This window comes from Aythya ferina, assembly GCF_964211825.1.
Source record: "Aythya ferina genome assembly, chromosome: 1".
Classification (NCBI taxonomy): Eukaryota; Metazoa; Chordata; class Aves; order Anseriformes; family Anatidae; genus Aythya; species Aythya ferina.
In genome coordinates, this window is record NC_140296.1 from 129121262 (window position 1) to 129129971 (window position 8710).

An 8710-nucleotide genomic window follows, 5' to 3' on the forward strand; every position below is an offset into this window, starting at 1 on the left:
CCACTAAGTACCTGCAAGTATTTACTTGCAAAAGCTCCTTAGTTTCCAATTATTCATACTATTTTTTTTTCTTCTTCTTGAAAACAGGTTTTGAAAGAGAGTTCAATAGCTGACTCATTTATGAGTCACCATTAATTTCAGCCCACTAGTCTTTTTTTAATCCTCATTTGAATATATGGGATTTAAAGTTGTTTGTTGTTTTCATTGACTTCAGGAATGCATTGAACTGGCTGATATGAAGCATTATGGAAAGTAAGAAATGCTTTTGCCTTCCAGGTCTCATAACTGACCTTATTCCAACCTTTGTCTCCTGTGTAAATTCAGCACCTGGCTTAGGACAGGTGATATGATGATGTCGCTATCACATTTCAGCTAGTTCTTAACGCAATCCAAACATTAGCAGGATTAGAAGATCTGCCATTGGATGAGCTGTCATTATCTTTATATTGATGACTCTACTTAATGAGGTATCAACTCTGCTAGCTTACAATCATTTTTGACTTGCAATAAATGCCAACTTGCATTTCATTGGAAAGCAACAGCAGCCAACACATTGGGCAGGTAGAGTCCAGTTGTTCCTTAAAAGCTTCACTAAAACTGAAGGTTTCATCAATTGTAAGACTGAAAAACGAAACTGCCTTAGGGGCAGGTACTTATGGGTAGGTGGATAGACAAACATTAACGATCAGAACATGAATTTATCAAACCAATGTACTACCTAAATTACTTTATCTCCTAAAAAAATTTTGTTGAAAACAGTTATGGTAATACATTGCAGTGAGTAGACGCAGGAAATCTTTGCAAGGCAGCAGCTGGTAAGTATTATTTTGTAATTTGAATTAAGGAGTAAAAAATAAAATAGATTGGAATACAAGAAACGAGATTGATTATAGTAACCAGAGTAAATTGTCTGGTCCAATATCCAACAATAACAAAGAAAATCTACAAACCATCTGGCCCAGTTGATCTAAATGGTGACCTCTAGGTAGGCACTTTATGCAAAGCCAGAGGATTTGTTTTGGTGCATAAGTGCAAAACTGCATTGTGCAATTTCTAGTTGAAGGAGACAATCGTGTTAAAGGAGTTACTCTCCCATTTGCAGAAATTATTCTCTTTCCAAGTTGCTCTAAAGTATCTTCTGCACTGAGAGTTCAATGACTAGTTACTTTTGTTCCTTTCCTGATCTTCAATTTTTCTCTCAGATGGTGACTCCTACAGAAATAGATAAAATCCATATATTTCCACTACTATCTCCATTAAGATCTTCAGCTCTTGGATCAGCTTTCATCAGTGCTATGTAGTGAAAGGAGAACTGAGGTGTAAACAGCTATTATATTACACACCAATATTTGAGTGACCTGATACGAGAAGGAATGTTCTTTATCTTCACAAACTTCAAAAGAGGATCTGTTATCCTTGTACATGAAACCAAGGTAGACAGTTTTTGATGCATTGAAGCTGAACAGCCTGCCTTGGGATCTGAGACATCTGCATTCAGTTGCCCGCTCTCTTATAGATTTATTTCTTGGGTCAAGAAATACAGGCTTAAGAATGACAGATAAAAGAGCATTTTCCAAAGCACTTATAAGTGCTTATGAATCAAATTTATAAGCAAAACTTCTAAACCCATATTTTTCTCTTTCAGATTACTTTACAACATCCAATGGATCCAAGCTCCAAAAAGCCTAACTCACTTTCAGAAATTAAACTGAGAGGCATGTAAGCAAGTGTTTAAAAAGTCCATTTGAATGACCATCACTATATGTACAAGAAAGGAAGTGCATCAGAAAATAATTTATATTCTAAAATGATGTAGCTCCAAAAAACAAAAACAAAACAAAACAAAAAGAATATTTTGTTCATTAATAAATTGGTAACGTTCATTATCTTCAAAGGGGTTGAACCTGTCTGGGGACTGTTCAAACATTTTTGAGATTTCCTGATTTTATTTTATTTTTTAAGTAACATGTTGTTCAGGGTGCCCAGTACTTAATTTATTGGAGCACTAATAGCTTTAAACTCAAAATTGGTTACATTACCTACAATAAGAAACCCAAAAATGTAACTCTTTCATTAAATTCATTATCATCTTCTGAATATGCAGATCAATGCTTTTAGGCATTGATCAAATATGTCTTCACAGTTTCTTAAAGAATTTAATTAATTCTTCACTTCACTTGCAATTTTATTCATGTGCTGACGTGTTCCTCTTTCCAAGCCAGGTATCCCAATAAGCCATTCTCCAACTCATATAATATTAAAATTGGCTATGGTAATCTTGTATGATTCATACCTTCTGCTGGCTATGAAGATTAAAAATCTATATAGAAGTCTACCTGTTACATTTACAGTGATTTTCTCACCCATGCACCTGCAGCTTGAAAAGAAAAGTTGGAGCAATTGATACATAAAACCCAGGACATACCTCTCAGGCCTATCAGGTCACTTCATCATTATCATTACTATAACTTGTTATTAGTACTGGAGTAATATTTCAGGTTCCCTTGGTCTTATCAGGTCAGGTCAGGACTTGAGTACAAACTTTATGAAAATACATATTGCTAATATATGTTGCCCCTGTTCTAGTCTGAGGAGAGACCAGGGTTTTCTGTCTCTCTTAGTAAGGGAATTCCTTCAGAGCTGGACCTGGCTCACCCTGAGCCTATGCTCTGAATGGCCACACAGATAAAGCCAGCTCAAATCATGACCCATAGTGGTGAAAGGGAGGCTGCTGCTCTGCCAAGAGCAGCCCACAGGATGTGGGGAAGAGGAGCAGCATCCTTAGCATATGGCTGGCAGAACTGTGCTCACCCACTGTTCAGTATGAGGCAGCAGCCCAGGTAGGGCCACCTTGTGCTGGGACATCAGGTAGCAATGTCTCTGTGCAAGCGAGCCGAACTAGCAACGCTCTTCTGTTAGCAGGGACACGACCTGAGGGTCTCAGAAAGTCAGACCACCAGTGGCTGCAAGGAACTAGATGTGGCTCTCTCCCAAAGGGCTGCATATGGACCCTCCATAAGGGAGCTCAACAACCATGTCTGAGGGTGCACTGAGGCACCTAGAAGCAGGGTGTTCTTGGAGGATACTTTCTGGTGTCATCTGAGTCTGTATTAATAACTTTACTCTGGAAATGCCTTCTGAGCTACGGGAGTGGCAGAATTCACTAGACTTATAAGAAATCCAATCTGAGACCTAGTATAATACTAATTTTGGAGATATGAACTAATATATAGTATTGGCATCCCACCGATGAGATGATAACACAATAAATATGCACTCAAATAAGATGACGAATATAACAGGAAAAGCATTCATTCATTTCTGCAGCGATATGTCCTATTGAGAAACATGAAACCCTTTTGATGATTTCTTACCTGGTGATAGAAGATAATGTTGCTTTTTTATATAAATGCTCTTATAGTGCAACACAGCTGAACAGATGAATTATTTAGATATGACAGACACTGACTCAGAATATCTCTGGTTTAAGATGCAAAAACTGTTACAATAGTTTTAGAAATACTTCACAGATTCCCTGCATTACATAAGTTTTATTCTGACGAAATCTAGGTTTCCTCTAGAATACTTTGGGTCCACTGTATTTTTTTATAATAACTTTTGTAAGGCCTCTCTTAATTTTTTTTCCACAGATCTACTGAAACCTTTTGCTTTGCATGGATGACTGCAAGGCTGTGCAGGCATTCCAGCTGGGAGGCAGCAGCTGATGACAGGGGAGCAGCTGAGACTGACCCCCTGGTCTCCCTGTGGTGGTTGGGATAAGTGTTGGTGGAGCGAGCACTTGCTTTCTCTTCTGCTGTGATGACTCAAGATACTGTGCTCAACACATGGCTCAGGCAGGAACTCTCGTAGCACTGGGCATGGGTGGGTGGCTGTGTAAGAAGCTCCTAACTCTCAGCTTCAACCTTACAGGCTTTCCAGTCTTTCCAGTCTTCCTTTGTTCCACTTATGCCAGTGGAAGTCCACCCCTGCTGCAAGCAGCTCATCCCACGGAGGACGGACAAGTCCCAGGAACTGAATCAGGACTGTAAGTGCAGTGAGACCACAGTGGTCTCAGAGTATACCAGATTTACTGTGACACACAGCCTGTACAAACCTACAAAATAACTCCACTGTGCTGCACCTGGTCATGCCATGGATGCCATGCCCAAATTTTGCTTGATCCTTAAGAATCCTGACTGCACAATAGAGGAGCTTTGTCCTGGTTTTCTTAACCAGAGACGGTGTCAGAAACGGTCTTTAGACATAAGCTGAGGGTCCCCACCTCCTGCAGGGTGCTGCTGGTGCATTAGGAAGGACTCAGGTTCAAGGATCCAGACAGGCCATAATGTATATCTGGTCAAAGAGGTGGACAAACACCTTATTAGGGCCACAAAGATGATACGGGGCCTGGAGCATCTTCCCTATGAAGAAAGGCTGAGAGACCTGGGTCTGTTCAGCCTGGAGAAGAGAAGACTGAGAGGGGATCTCCTCAGTGTATATAAATATCTGAGGGGTAGGGTACAGAAGGATGTAGCCAACCTGTTCTCAGTGGTTTGTGGGGATAGGACAAGGGGCAATGGCTACAAGTTAGAGCACAGGAAGTTCCGCACTGACATGCAAAAGAACTTCTTCACAGTGAAGGTGACGGAGCATTGGTACAGGCTGCCTAGGGAGTTTGTGGAGTCTCCTTCTCTGGAGATATTCAAGGCCTGTCTAGACGCCTACCTGGGCAGCCTGCTCTGAGGAACCTGCTTTGGCAGGGGGGTTGGACCAAATGATCTTTCAAGGTCCCTTCCAACCCCTACAGTTCTGTGATTCTTAGGACACACCCAGCATACTTGTATATTTTCTGTCTCCCATTCTTCCCATGGCCACCCTCTCACCACCATGGCCATACACAAAAGAATCACCTACTTTCTCTAAAAAGCAGCCTCTCCAGCCTTACAGACCGCTTTAATATTGGGGCAACTCTTTTGATTTTGCTCAGTCTCAAAATCCAGATGTATTTGTACCAATATTTTTTTATTTTTATTTTTATTTTTCTTCTTGGTTGAGTTGAACTGTGGTTGAATTACAGTTACACTAGCACAGAATAGAAGTATGAATTAATTAGGAAGTAATATATGCATGTAATACCGGAGAAAATAACTTGTATGATTCAGATCTGTATTAACAGTTTCAGCTAGAAAGCACTTTGTCCATATTCCAAACTAGAAATAGGCAAAATAACAATATATTCAACAGTGAAAAAAAATGGTAGACTAAATCTAATGTTACTTTTCTGCTATTTTTGTTAAAATATTTCAAATGCTTTAAATTTATTTTGACAGCTTGAAGTATTTTCTGTTTAGTCTGTGACAGCTGGTACTCTAGTCTCAATTTATTTTTGTGCCAGGCCTGGTTGAAAATGCTAACACAAAGCCCGTAGGAGTGTTTGGTCTTTGTAGGGTACATGATCCTAATGCATACAGAAAAGTGTGGATTTATGGCTGCTATTTTGTTGTGTTTGGTTTGTTTTGTTTTCTCTTTGATAAATAACTTTAAAAAACGATAAAAACAAGTAGTCATAGGTTATTATGTCTGGTTGATTATATAACTAAAACTAAGGAAATGCCAAATATAAACTGCACTGTCTTCTGGGATAAGGCGCTACCTCACACAGCTATTCTGACAGAAGGACTTTCATAATGCCAATGAAGGCATTATCAAAGGCATTATCGCCTCTTGCCGACGCGATCGGCTCCGGGGCAGACGCGTTCTGCCGTGGAGCAGGGGATCGGGACAGGCAGGGCTTTTTTTCCGGCATCGAGCCCACTTGAGGCAGCCAAGGGAGCCGCCAGGGCCCCGCAGCCCTCGCGAGGGAGGCTGACGAGGCGCAGGCGGAGCCAGCAGCACCCCCTCTACCCTGCCGTTCAAAGGCAGCCCCTGGGGAGCGCGGTGACCAGGGCGGGCAATCAGGGCGGGGCGCGGCAGTTTGCGCAGGCAGGGCAGAGCGTTCCCCCCGGCCATGAGAACAACTCCTCTAACGGCTGTCTACTGCTAGCTAGGACGCAATGGTCTACACCAGGCAGAGCTGTCTCTATAGAAAGTCTGTAACCACCTAGACTGACTGCCTGCTCCACAGTGTGGCAGTTCAGGTCTCTGGATGCAGGGAGTGCCTGAGCCTGTTGCTGCCCTCTGAGGGCAGCCGTGTGTGGGGGGTGTGAGCAGGTGGATGGCCTGGTCTGCCTGGTGGCAGGGCTCAAGGAGGAGGTGGAGAGGTTGAGGGCCATCAGGGAGTGTGAGCAGGAGATAGACTGGTGGAGCAACTCCCTGCAGGGCCTCAAGGAGAGGTACCAGGGTAAGACACCCCAAATGGGGGTGGACCCTTGGCCCTGCCACTGTTGGTCAGAAGGAAGGGACCTGGGAGTTGAGGAATGCAGGCAGGTCCCTGCTTGATATCGCAGGCAATGCCCCCTCCCCCGCCCCCAACTGGCTCCAGCAGGTCCTGCACCTGGGGCGCAATAACCCCAAGCAGAGCTACAGGCTGGGAGATGAGTGGTTGGAAAGCTGCCTGACAGAGAAGGACCTGGGGGTTATTGGTTGATAATCGGCTGAACATGAGCCAGCAGTGTGCTCAGGTGGCCAAGAAGGCCAACAGCATCCTGGCTTGTATCAGAAACTGTGGCCAGCAGGTCTAGGGAAGTGATTGTCCCCCTGTACTCGGCTCTGGTGAGGCCGCACCTCGAGTACTGTGTTCAGTTTTGGGCCCCTCACTACAAGAAGGACATCGAGGTGCTCAAGCAAGTCCAGAGAAGGGCAACGAAGCTGGTGAGGGGTCTGGAGAACAAGTCTTATGAGGAGCGGCTGAGGGAGCTGGGGTTGTTCAGCCTGGAGAAGAGGAGGCTCAGGGGCGACCTTATCGCTCTCTACATGTACCTTAAAGGAGGCTGTAGAGAGGTGGAGGTTGGTCTACTTTTCCACATGCCTGGTGACAGGACAAGGGGGAATGGGCTAAAGTTCGGCCAAGGAAGGTTTAGGTTGGATATTAGGAAAAACTTCTTTACTGAAAGGGTTGTGAGGCATTGGAACAGGCTGCCCAGGGAAGTGGTTGGGTCACCATACCTGGAGGTCTTTAAAAGACATTTAGATGTTGAGCTTAGTGATATGGTTTAGTGGAGGACTTGTTAGTGTTAGGTCAGAGGTTGGAATAGGTGATCTTGGAGATTCTTCCAACCTAGACGATTCTGTGAAGGGCTTTACAGTCAACTCAAACAAGAGTTGGGTAAACGCAAAGCTCATGCCCTTAAACATTCCAGTCATAAAAAATTACTGGTTCTGTTATTTCTTCATTGATTTCAGCGAAACTACCATGGTTAGTCACCCACCCAGCTGCCTATAACTGACACTAAACTACCTGATTTGTGGTATTTACTCAAAAGCATGCCTGATTGGGTGTAGCTGTAAATTTAAATGCCTCCAGCATAGCTTTCTTGTTTAACAATTTATTTTACCAAGAGGAACAATGGTTCCTCTTTCTTCTTGGAGAACATCAGGGAGAGTTTGTCAGCAAGAAAGGTAACTTATGCAGCCATCAATCAGTCTTTAACAAAGTAATTTATTAAGAGACTTACATGGCATGAAATCACATCTGACCAAGCTTGATGGCACTCAGCAATGAAGAGATGAGTGTACCAGGCCACACAGAGGCACGTCCACCCAGATCAGTGACAGCTTTGAGTGTGTATCCACAGTCATATCTGCAACATTTCCTTCAGATATTGTTGGTCTGTTCAAAGTGAGTTAAAGCACCTGGCAGACAATAAAGGCTTGACCTCAGAAGACAAGTTTCAGCCTTGCCTCTTTCTTGGCTTTTCCTACAGAATAGTCAGTGAAGTCCCTCACTTTGGAGTTTTCCATAAGTACATTTCAGGTGTTTAATTCTTAATATGGCTTCCAGGAAACATTCAACTCAAGACCGTGACATACAGCAGGGGAGCTGAGCTGAGCATTACAATGAGGAGAGGAACTGGTCTTCATGGCTATAGCTTCCACGTGCAGGACTGGAGTAATTTCTGCTCAATTTAATGGGACTATTCCTATACTTTGTGTTAAGTGTTTTTACTGTGTCACAGGCACAAAAATGGTCAACATTCACCCTCTCTCGAGCTTGCCCAGTGTGTTAGTTTTTTGAAGATGCCATTTGATGTCTAAGCCAGTGATTTGAAACCCTGAGCCCCAGGCTTCAGCTGACTGTGAAATAAAAATGTAAGAGATGGGAAAACACAATGAGAATTGTAACTCCTGACCCAATGATAGCTAGAGGGGTCAGGGATTTAAGAGAAGAAATGCTGATGTGAGTAGGCATAAAAAAATAAGAAAAATGGTGAAAATCAAAAGAGAAATTCAGCAAAAATGAAGGACCAGATCATTGCTTGGCATGACAGAGGCCAATTGCATGTTGAAGAACAAACCTTTCCCTGAAGAAACTTCTACCTGTTCTTCACAGTAAAGTGACACAGTGGCACATAAACAATGCATGTTGGAAAGGTTGGCAAGTGCTACTGACTGAGAGTTGGGTGTATACTGAGCCAGAGGATCAATTAATACTACAAACGGTAGTGTTTATACTATTACTGATTTGTTATGAGAAATGATGTTGTCTTATCTGAAAAAAATCGCATCAAGCTGCAGCTGGTATAAATATCTGGACATGAATCACTGGATTTGA